Genomic DNA, 10,821 nt, shown 5'->3' on the forward strand with positions numbered 1-10,821 from the left:
TCATTCATTAATTTTCTTTATTTAGTAAACATTTTAAATGTCCGTATTTACTATACATTTTTATATAATACATGGGTGTATATTTAAAAGTTTTTGCTTACTATTCATTTTTTGTACATATAATATTTATAACTTACAAATATGTGAACAATACATTTATCTTTTCTATATTTTTGAGTAAACTGAACATTATGTTATTACTTACATTTTACATATATCTTTAAAAACTAGTCCGCAAAATGGGCCACAATATCTGCAGCCCAAATAAGCCCCACATTCATCTTCGTGATACTACAGTACGGCCTATTATCCATATTAAAAAATAGATATACAAGCATTAAACATTTTTTTCATGTACTAACAAGTGGGCCCCATGTGGCATATAGGTGAAATATTTTTTTGAAAGATCCAGCCGTAGCTGGCATTGATTTCATTAGCAGAGAGAAGGCGGGAAACAAGTTTGATCAAGTGATCGATGGGGTGAAATAGAAAAGGTACAGTTGGCCAGCCTAGTGGCTATGCTGGCACTGATAGAATCGGGATATCTCTCACGGCACATCCCCGAAGGGGTGCTCTATGCAGGCTGCTCCTGCGATCCTCCATTGCTCCATGTCACGCTGGCACGCTTCGATGATGGAGCGAGAGCACGGCGTCTTACCGCGGAAGGTGCATGCATTACGCTCAAGCCATATGTGCCAGGCAATGAGCGCAAGAAATATGAAATGCCACCGCGTTGACAGGTGCTTTTTGTGAGAAATAAAAAAAAATTGAGGGGGTTTCACAAAAAAAGAAAAGCAGGCAACACTCGCTCCTCTCTGCCTTCCTGACGCCGACAATGGGCCACATGCCACGATGGCGCGCCAAGTTAGCATCCATTTCGTATCCAAATGCTTAGCATCGTATTTGCACGCCAGAGCCAAGTTATTGCAGCAGTTCAATGCCGCAAGTTCTAGCACCAAAGTGACTGCTTGTGCCAAGTTCAAACACCACCGGTGTAATTGACTCAAAAAGGTTTCTCAAGAACCATCAAAATGCAACACTTCAAAAAATCTTGTGATATGAGATTATGTATATGAGACTATAGTACACCATATTCCAAATTTCTATTCATGTGTGTTTATATTAGTTTTGTCTTAAATATTGTGCCTTTCAAATTTATGTGATAATATAAAACTAGAATATTTATAAGGTAGAGAAAGGATTTCTGGCACGCAGGGGCTGGCACCGTAGATTGTGTGTCGTCCGCTTTATCACGTGATACGGAAAGTGGTTCGGATTTGCATGTGCTTTAGTCTTAACTAGAACAATGTTCGTGCATTGCGATTGGATATAAATATTCTAGTACGTTAGTTTGTGATTTACGTGTCAACAATAATGTGATTGTGTAAATAAATGTTCATCAAATTCGGACCATAAAATACCTTATATTTTTATTAGAAGTTTGGTAAGTTAATTAAAGTGAAATTGGTTCAGAAGGTAATTAAGGTGATTGATTAGTATATACATGGAAGGTTGGACAATGGGTGGTGGGAAGAAAGGTGAAATAAGAAGCTTACGTTCTTTTTAAGTAGTAGAGATACCTTAGATGGGATCAGTGCATGACAACTTTTCGCAACTCTTGGCACCGCCACCCATCCCACCTCTCATGCTTTTTTTACTTTCAAAGTTGAATCTATTATATGTTTTGAACCGAAAATCTAATTTATGTTTCGTTTTGCATATTTGTATTCGTTGCGATGAGTGCTTTGAAAGAACTACCTCTTTTGAATATATTTCGATAAGTTAAAAACTTCAACAAGTTTCAACTATTAAAACATGATCAAATGTATGATAAATTCAACAAGTTTCAAATACTAAAACTTAAAGCCTGGAACATAAACCATGAACCCTAAACTCAAAATCTGAAACCTTAAGCCCTAAACCCTAAACAAATGGATCTCGGTAAAACTTGGTAATTACTTAGTCGATGTGGCACGTGAGAGTTGTAGTCGTGCTACCTTCTCCTCGTTACTCAAGATCACGCGCATGAGGTTTTGCACACTCAATTGAGAAATTTGATAGTGTGAGTTTTTATGTGTAAAGTCTTAAAGACTAATGTTTATTGTGCTGGAATCCCTAATTATTGTACTCCCTCGGATCCAAATGAATTGACGGAACTTTAGTACTATGTAGGCCCATTAGGGTATGATGCCTAGTAAAGATTCACATCCAAATCACATTATAAAAAAATATTCACATCCAAATCCGAAACATGTTTCAACCTGTGAGTGTGTAATCTATAGGTTCGTGCCACCTCACATATATATGACTCATGCACTTGCGCTTTTGTTGGTACAATGAAACATCCTGAAATCTAAAAGGTGCTTCGATGAATCGAGCGGCCAGCTCTTGTCTGCACATCAAGCTCGCTCCGTCACTTATCGAATGCATGCATGGGCATGTTTTGTCTCTTAGTGCATGTGATTGGTGGCATTAAATGCGATCAGACTTATCACATGTGAATAGAAAAAAATAGATCCACGTGTATTTATTTCGAATTTTCAATTTTTTAAAAAGTCATATATTTCAAAGCACACATCGAAATTCAGATCCGTCTTCACCGTTGGATTCCTCGTGACGAGATCTTTGAAACTAGATCCCACATGGGCATGTTTCGACGAATTTTTTCCGATGCCAACTTTCGTGCTATATTATGCAACTTTAATACTGTATTATGCAACTTTAATACTGTATTGTGCAACTTTAGTAATACATCGTGGAACTTTTTTCAAAATCAATTTTTGGATCTGCATGATTCAACTTGCATGAGGTTGCAATGTAGCAACCATGACAATTTTGATGTGCAACTAGTCTACTATCCCGACCAACTACTAAGTAGTCGTTGTGCAACCCTCCTCCCTACTCGTGGATGCGTAGTTTTTCAATGTCGGCACACCCTACTCCCACCTCCCCTGCAAGCGATTTGTGCAACCTAGTCTATTGTTCAAGCCAACTGCCTATTAGTCAATGTGCAACTCCTTCCCCTTCCTATTTGTGGACATGTATTTTCAATTGGTGGGGGTAACAAACAGAGTTGCACATACTCTGCTAGGTAGTTGGCCAGGGCAACATACGAAGTTGCACATCTCATAAGTAAGGACACTTGAATGGTAAAAAATTGACATTCATAAGGATTATGAAAAGTTACATATAGACAGAGTGCGAAAGTTGCGAATCTCACTAGCAGGGGTGGTTTGGACCGTGTGCTAACAGGGAAACTACACATCCATGGGGGTATAGGAGAAAGTTGCAAATCACTGTTAGACAGTTGGCCGTGCAGTATCCGAAGTTGCACAACCACTTCTAGAAAGTTGAGGGATGCAGTAAATAATGAAAGCACATCCACGGGCAAGCGGAAAAGTTGCACGTCATTTACTAGGCAGTTGGCCTGAGCAATGGACGAAATTGCTCATCTCACTGGAAGGGGTAGTTTGAGGAGGTGGACGTGACATCAGTGAAAACTGCACGTCCAAGGGTAGGCGGAAAGTTGCACATCCACGATCAGCTAGTGGCACATCGACTACTACGCAGTTGCACAAAACGAGATTCTAAATTGCACACAAAAATCTATCGAAACATACCCATGCGGGATCTAGTTTTAAAGAGCACGTCGTAAGGGTTCCAACGGTGAAAACGGATCTTAATTTCGATATTTGGTTCAAAAGTTATGGCTTTTAAAATGAAAAGGAACTCTAAATTAATGTGTTCACGCCTGGTTGCTTTTCAATCCGTAATTAAAAACACGTTGCATGCTCTTTCTACCTTTTTTACGATGAGAAAGAATCTTTCCTTTTTTGTTTCATGGGGATATAAACTTGCTAAAAGTGACAGTCGCTGTGGAGCGCTAACGAGCGTCCAGCCGCTCGCTAGACGCGTCCATGAAACATTACAATAACTAGTAGAACGTCCGTGCGTTGCCACGGGCTTTTGAAGAAAAAGAATGCTACTGACGGTGCTTAAATAACCGAGAACAATGCATGTCTCGGCTACCACACATCTCAGATCCTCGGTTCTCAGCTAACATGCTTCTTCAATCAATTACAACTATCTTTTTACAAATTAAGGAAGTTCGACTCAGATACTAAAACTACATAATAAAACATATAATCATGTCTTCTTCTGAATAAAAATATTGTAGTACACAACAGATTCAGTTAGTGTGACCGCTATAAATATTTATCTTCTAGTGCAAATATTTATATCCCCAGTTATTGTGATGGCTATCTATATATATCTTCTAGAGCAGATACTTATATCCAGAAGACATACATTTGCAAGTGTTTCTTGCTGCCAAAACCTACGTTAAGCTAAAATAAGTAGACTCAGCATACAATTTGAGATGAGCATAGCACAACAAGGCCAGCTTGCGTCCTTGTCAGAGAAAAAACAACTTGATTGCTCCTACTTTCGGTACACAACATCTGCGCTGGTACATAACTAAGAGGACTACGAAAAATGACGGATGCTATTCACAACCGCCGATGCACATTTTTTACATCGCTTCACTGCTTCGAACAATGAATTGCTGCTGTGCGCACCATGCAAAGAACGTTTTTGATGCAAACAACATAGGGCGACTGACCACCTAAACCTGTATTACTATAAAGCAAATACAACATAGATGTGCGTTCTTGTTTCATACTGACCTGGGTGGATGCGATAAAAACGCCATGGACAAAGCGGTCGCTAGGATGGAGATATGAACATCAAATGAACTATAGATAATTCCCAATATTAATATGTGACAGCATCTCTACTAAATAGGGAATCATTATCTCTATCAATAAGCAGAAGCAAACAACTGAAAGAAGATAACTATCTCATTTCAATCCTTACATTCACACGCCACGCCAATTTGGCCTCACCTCCGCGCCCTAGCCTCACTTTTGAAAGCCTGCAAGAGGGCGAGAGATAGGAGTAAGCACAATATTCTGCAATCAAATGAAAGAGTCGGGGAGGAATTAGCATTTTTGTCATGCTCCCCTGCTCAGACCATCTCAGTGCCGCCACATCTCGTTCAGAAAAAAAAAGCAGTAGCAACAGCACCCAATCCCCATCGAGATATCTCAAGCAAGGTGCCCCTTCTCTACACATCACTACTCCTCACCATCCAGCACTAGCGGAGCCTCATAGAGGCCAAACAATCATAACCCCGCCTTCCAAAACTGCAAACAAAAAATTACTACTATGCATACTAAGTATTTGGTCCAACCCATCAGTGAATAATAGTCCTCCCAACCCCATTATTATTAGATGAATACCCTCGAAGGATGCACACATGCATATTCGTGTGTGAAGCTAGCTAGCTACTCCATGCAACTTGATTGAATGTTGTACGAGCAGCTTCATGCTGCATGTGCACAAAATGCTTGCTTACTGCTACATTAGATGGATTCACCCGGCTGGTGCCTGCCTGCTGCATATGTTGGCATTAGATCGATTCGCCCCCTGCTTGCTGCTGCACCTAAACAGACCATCTCGTGCTATGTGCGCAATCGCCAAGACCATGAGCCGACGACCGTTGATGAGCCAAGCTGCCAAAGGATGGAAGGAGCAAGATATGTTCGATTACAATGTAATTTTACTTCTAGGCTTTTTTGAATTAAAAATTTGCTTTTAGTTCAAAATTTGCCCCTCCCCCCCCCCCCTGGTTGCTTGCCACGCTCCGCCACTGCCATCCAGTGCTCCTCTTCCTCTTCTACATCCATCGCCCAAAAGTGGCTTGCATCACCCCTCCCCCAGCTCCCTCCTATCAACAGATGGTCGTGCTCCTCCCGCACCCTCGTCGCGAGGCCCATGCTCCAGACACACTTATGAAGCCGCATAGAGAGCTCAGGCTACCTTCCTCTTCCCTGACCGTGGCAAGGGTGAAGCTGCCACCCCATGCTCCGTAGACCTCCATCCGCCTGTGTTCCATCCTCCTACCATCCAAAACGGGCAGAAAAAAAAAAGAACGGGGCCATCCCGTACTCCCTTCCCCTCCTCCACAACCAAGCAACTGCCACATGCTCGTCCACCAAGCCTCAACCGTGGCGCCCAGATCGAGCATGAATGCATGCACCGCCTGCCGGATCTGGCACGGATGCGCGCGGTGGCTCCTCACTTCCCTGACTTACGGGAGACGCCGTGCTGGGCATGCGATGCCCTGTCGATCGATGGGGTGAGGGAGGCTAACGACACGAAACGACAATGTACTCCCCTTTAATAGTAGAGATATATGGAATTTTTTATTATAAATTCTGATCAACCAATATTCAGCACCTGGGGAGCTGGGCCAATAAATAAAGCCTACATGCTATAAAACGAATAGGAAGGCTTATATGGAAACAAAATTCAGCATCTGTCCCCACTGGATGTGCATATTTTAAGCACGAGCACTTTTGAGTTTCAATTATACAGGTTGTTTTAGTAAATTTGAAGTGCAAATGTGTGATATATTAAGAGATTTACTCACACTGCATGTGCAGTACATGAGCGGCAGCCGGCAGGCATAGCAAACAACGAGATTCTAAACTTCGCAGAAAACAGAAGTTCACCTTCCAATCTGAGTTAAAAAGGGTCTCATTCAGATCCAGAACTATGATAAAAGACATGTTTTTTAGGAGGCATATGTACGAGTTTTTCTGATGATGGTGAAACAAATCCCTACATTACATATAGCTTTTAGTATCACAAGGAGCGTACAGTTGACAATATACAAAATGGTACACCAATAACAAAAAGACTGCCCTTTTTTACTAACCTGAATTTGATCTTCAATTTGGCTCCCGACTTCAAGTAGAGGTCAATATAGCAGCAGGAGGAGCTGCAGAATAGAACATACAGTTTATACTAAGCAGGCAAAAAGAAGGAATGACCAAACAGATAAGTAATCTAAGCAGGCAGTTAAGATGTTACTACAGAGCCTAGCTAGCTGCTCAGATTTATCAATAAGCTCACGGCATGGTCCTTCCCTGTTTTATGCATTTGCATAGAGCAATCCAGAATATGCACATAGAAACATTACCATGCAATGATTTACAACCGGGTTGAATAGATTATAGCCAAAATTTTAGTATGAATGTCACCTGCCCTTCATACCGATCGAAGTAAATAAAAACATATAATTTGATACATTTTTTTCTTCTGTTACAGTCTAATGACATGGTTGGTACAATTTAACATACCTTCCCTAGTCCAAAGGGGACACAAGCTTCTATTAATAGTCCAAAGAGGCCAAGTATGCATGCTTAAACAATACACCATGTCTATTTAGTCACATGTGAGCTCTTCTTGATCATGAAAGGTACCAGGTACCACAAAAATAGTTCAGCACCATCCAAATTAAATAAGGACCACAAAAATAGTTCAGCACCATCCAAATTAAATAAGGACCGAATAAATTGGCAATGAATCCTAATGCAATGATTGGAATAAGAATAAGACAAAAAAAGAGAAGCAACATAATAAACAGAGAAAGATTAAACGGACAGGTGATATAATGTCTGCCTCTTCTCGGAAAATCTAATGGCAACTCTATCAATTTCAAGTACTCTTATTGTAGATAACATCAACATAAAACTTATGTATATCTATTGATTCAAGGCTATGGATTTCTTTCTTGAAAAGGAACACAATTTATCTATGAAAGGTAGCGGCTTTCATCGAAAAAGATTCTTGCTCCTGACACATAATTTCTTTACTGGTTTCTCAGCTATGGAGAAGAAAACGATTTCTTACTCACACACAGAACTAATGGGCACCAAGAGCATTTGCACATTTCAATTCACTTGATGCTTCAACAAAGTGCCTCCTCTGCCCGAACAACTGAACACAAATGCGTCCTCTCATAGCCATGGCGGTGAACCTGCAGAGCAAACACATGCAATGATTGAAAATGAATGGGATGCTTTGCTCGGTTCTTCGAGGCCCATGCATACTCGAACAGATTAATACCTGTGTTCGTCCTCCAAACAGCGCACAGCCGGCACGGTCTCCTCCAATCAGTGCAACACGACCACATCCTGCTCTGTTCGGCGGCGTCTGCATCATCTGTGGGGATCCGCGGCAGTGGCGGCGTCCGTGGGGATCCGTGGCCATTTCTTTTAATGATCAAACATGACTCTTGCATAAGTGATATCAGTATCCGATTAAGATGATTTTTTAAGGCACCAAAACAAGAACTGGGTGAAGACAACAATAATAGATATTAGTATCCGACTAAGATGATCTAGCTAAATACCTGTGGGTTGCCACAGAATAACTCCTCTTGACATGCACGTCAATTGCCTCCCTTTAATAGCCCCAAATGCATAAGTTTACAACTACAAGTCATGCGTGGGAACAAGCTGTACACAAACATATATTCATTTCATTGATCAAAATAGATTTATGATAACTAATTTCATTTGTCAAAATAGACCAGTAATCCTAGAAGAAGAAAAGTAATATACAACATATATTATAACTCCGCACTACAGCCAACCGGCTACATCACCCATGCAGCTTCAGCTTCGACAACTAATAAAACGGGAAAATTTTAATATCATCCGCCTTGAATAATATAATAACATTCACTTTCATTTTATTTTTATCTTGGAGCCTCATGGTCACATGTTCTAGGAAATTTTAATTTCAGACGGCAATGATATCTACCAGCAATAAGATTTCTAGATGTCCAGAAATGCAGTATATTTCTGTGTATGAAATATTTTTCAGTAATAATGCACATGGAAAAGATATAATCATTTTTCTGACCTCAACCTCGACAAGCGCAACTGCATCAAGATGCCCACTATTGACACAATATCTCCAGCGCCCTTGCTCAATCCCGGCCTCTTTGTGTACAGCAAAAGCAAGAACATAGCAACAAGACTGCTTGGACGCTATTGCTCCACTTGACTTTGTAGATTGCTTCCTCACATGAAGTTTTAATTACCTCTAGTCCTGGAATAAAAGAATGAAAATAATTTAAAGCCTCAATGAAATGTTGAGGGAGTAACAAAAACTTCACTCATTTTTTCGAGGGAAAACTTCACTCATTTTGTTATACCTCCAAATTAAGGGACTAAGAAAGTCTGGAATAGAAGAACCACATATTCCGAAATGCAGTTGCAAAAAGAGTGGAAACATAACAAAGTAAAATAAACCTGACAATCATCTAAAAGGGTCATTTACACTTTTTGTCTTATTTTTTCCTCATTTGAAAGGGACATCACATTGTTTTTATGTAAGTGCTTTACGGAAGAATATAAGAAGACATGAATCAGTTTCATTCTTGGAGAAGTGCAGACTGCGAGGCTAAAGATCAGGAGAACACTAATAGAACCTTACCTCTGCCACACATGAAACATGCCTCTGTATGGCGTTACATTCATATAGTGTGTCAATATAACCAGCTGGAGTTACTTGGGCAAAGTCCTTTTTCCTTCTGATCATCTTCGATCAGAATCCTCACTGAATGAGCAGTTGTAGCAAAATCCCAAACCGGGCTTTACAATCCAAGACCAAGACCACCACACGAAGACTCGTGATGGAATCTTGCAGCCCCTGATTTGAGCTTGGTGGCACAGTCGGGCGCTAATATGTGTCGATGTGTTCGCACAAGGAGTGGAGTAGTAGAAGCGTCCAGGCCCTGACGGACGAAGACCCGCAGGTTGTGGCCCGTGGCCGGGAGTGCGGCGGTGTGGCTTTCGCTCCCCTCAGCCGTGGCGAAGGCGCGGTCGCGGTTCGGCCAGTCCCCCCTAATCCGGAAACGCGGCGCTGTCCACCGCCGGCAAGGAAGGTAGCGGTAGGCAGTGACGCGTGTGCACGTGAGAATGTACGTCTATGACCCAGATGCGGTTACAAAGAACGGCGTCATGTATCCTGTTCGCCTTGCCGAGGCACTGGATCACGATGGTGTAGCTCATTATGTTGGCCTCTATGCCGCTCTGTAGCATTTCCACAAACAACTGGAGTGCGCGGTTGGCGTCCTTGATGCTCCCATAGATGTTGATGATGGCTGTGTAGCTCCACTTGTCCAGCTTCATCTCCTCGAAGAACTGCTCGGCCTCAGCCACCAGCCCCACGTCGGCGCACATGCGTGTTCCAGAGGATGTTGTGGGCGGGGATCTTCTTGTCGCGCATCTTGTCCCAGAGCTGGAGCACGTCGCGTCCCCAGCGTGCCCGGCAACAGATCTTGGCCACCGCGGTGTGCGCTCGTTGGGCTCGACCCCCTCGGCGGACATTTCCTCGAACAGGCTGCGGGCCAGCCCCAACTTGCCGGTCTTGCCGATCGCCTCGAGCAAAGCGTTGTAGACGAAGATTTAGGGCTTGATGCCAACCTCCCGCATCTTCTTGAAGACGAACTGGATGCCGTCGTAGTCGCCGGCCTCACCGAACATCTTGGTGAGCATGCCTTGCAGCGGCGGGGGCGGGATTCAAACCGCCATGCCTTGCAGCGGCGGCGGCGGCGTCTCCCCCTTGTACTGCGGCGGTGGCGGCGGCGGCGGCGTCTGCCCCTCGGACGGTGGCGGCGGCGGCGGCGTCTGCCCCTCGGACGGCGGCGGCGGCAACGATCGATGGGAGGGGTCGATGGATTTTTTTTGCGGCGGCTGCAGCGGCAACGATAGATGGGATCGACGGGAGTGGGCGACGGCCAAGGTTAGGATCGGCCGCGGCACAGGGATGGATGTCCGGCGGGGGCGAAGGGATGGATCGGGCGTGCGAAGGGCTGGTTGGCGGCGGAGAACGATCTGCTGTGGGCACGAGGCATCGATCGTAGAGTTTTTTTTGCACGGGTTTATTTCGCGGGAGGGTTGC

General features: G+C 43.1%; 1 long non-coding RNA gene across 3 annotated transcripts; it reads right to left on the reverse strand.

The window, feature by feature from the left end:
- Positions 1-4,137: 4,137 nt before the first annotated feature.
- LOC123182289 (uncharacterized) lies at positions 4,138-10,772 on the reverse strand. Of its 3 annotated transcripts, none has more exons than XR_006492081.1 (7): positions 9,352-10,772; positions 8,776-8,964; positions 8,261-8,366; positions 7,975-8,142; positions 7,763-7,885; positions 6,782-6,844; positions 4,147-4,933 (listed from the first exon to the last, which is right to left on the reverse strand). It is a non-coding gene; the product is annotated as an uncharacterized lncRNA (long non-coding RNA). The 3 variants fall into 3 exon arrangements; XR_006492080.1 differs by having other exon boundaries at positions 7,759-7,885; XR_006492079.1 differs by having other exon boundaries at positions 4,138-4,933; positions 6,782-7,885.
- Between the last annotated feature and the right edge of the window lie 49 nt (positions 10,773-10,821).

Source organism: Triticum aestivum, chromosome 1D, assembly GCF_018294505.1.
Source record: "Triticum aestivum cultivar Chinese Spring chromosome 1D, IWGSC CS RefSeq v2.1, whole genome shotgun sequence".
NCBI classification, from domain to species: domain Eukaryota; kingdom Viridiplantae; phylum Streptophyta; class Magnoliopsida; order Poales; family Poaceae; genus Triticum; species Triticum aestivum.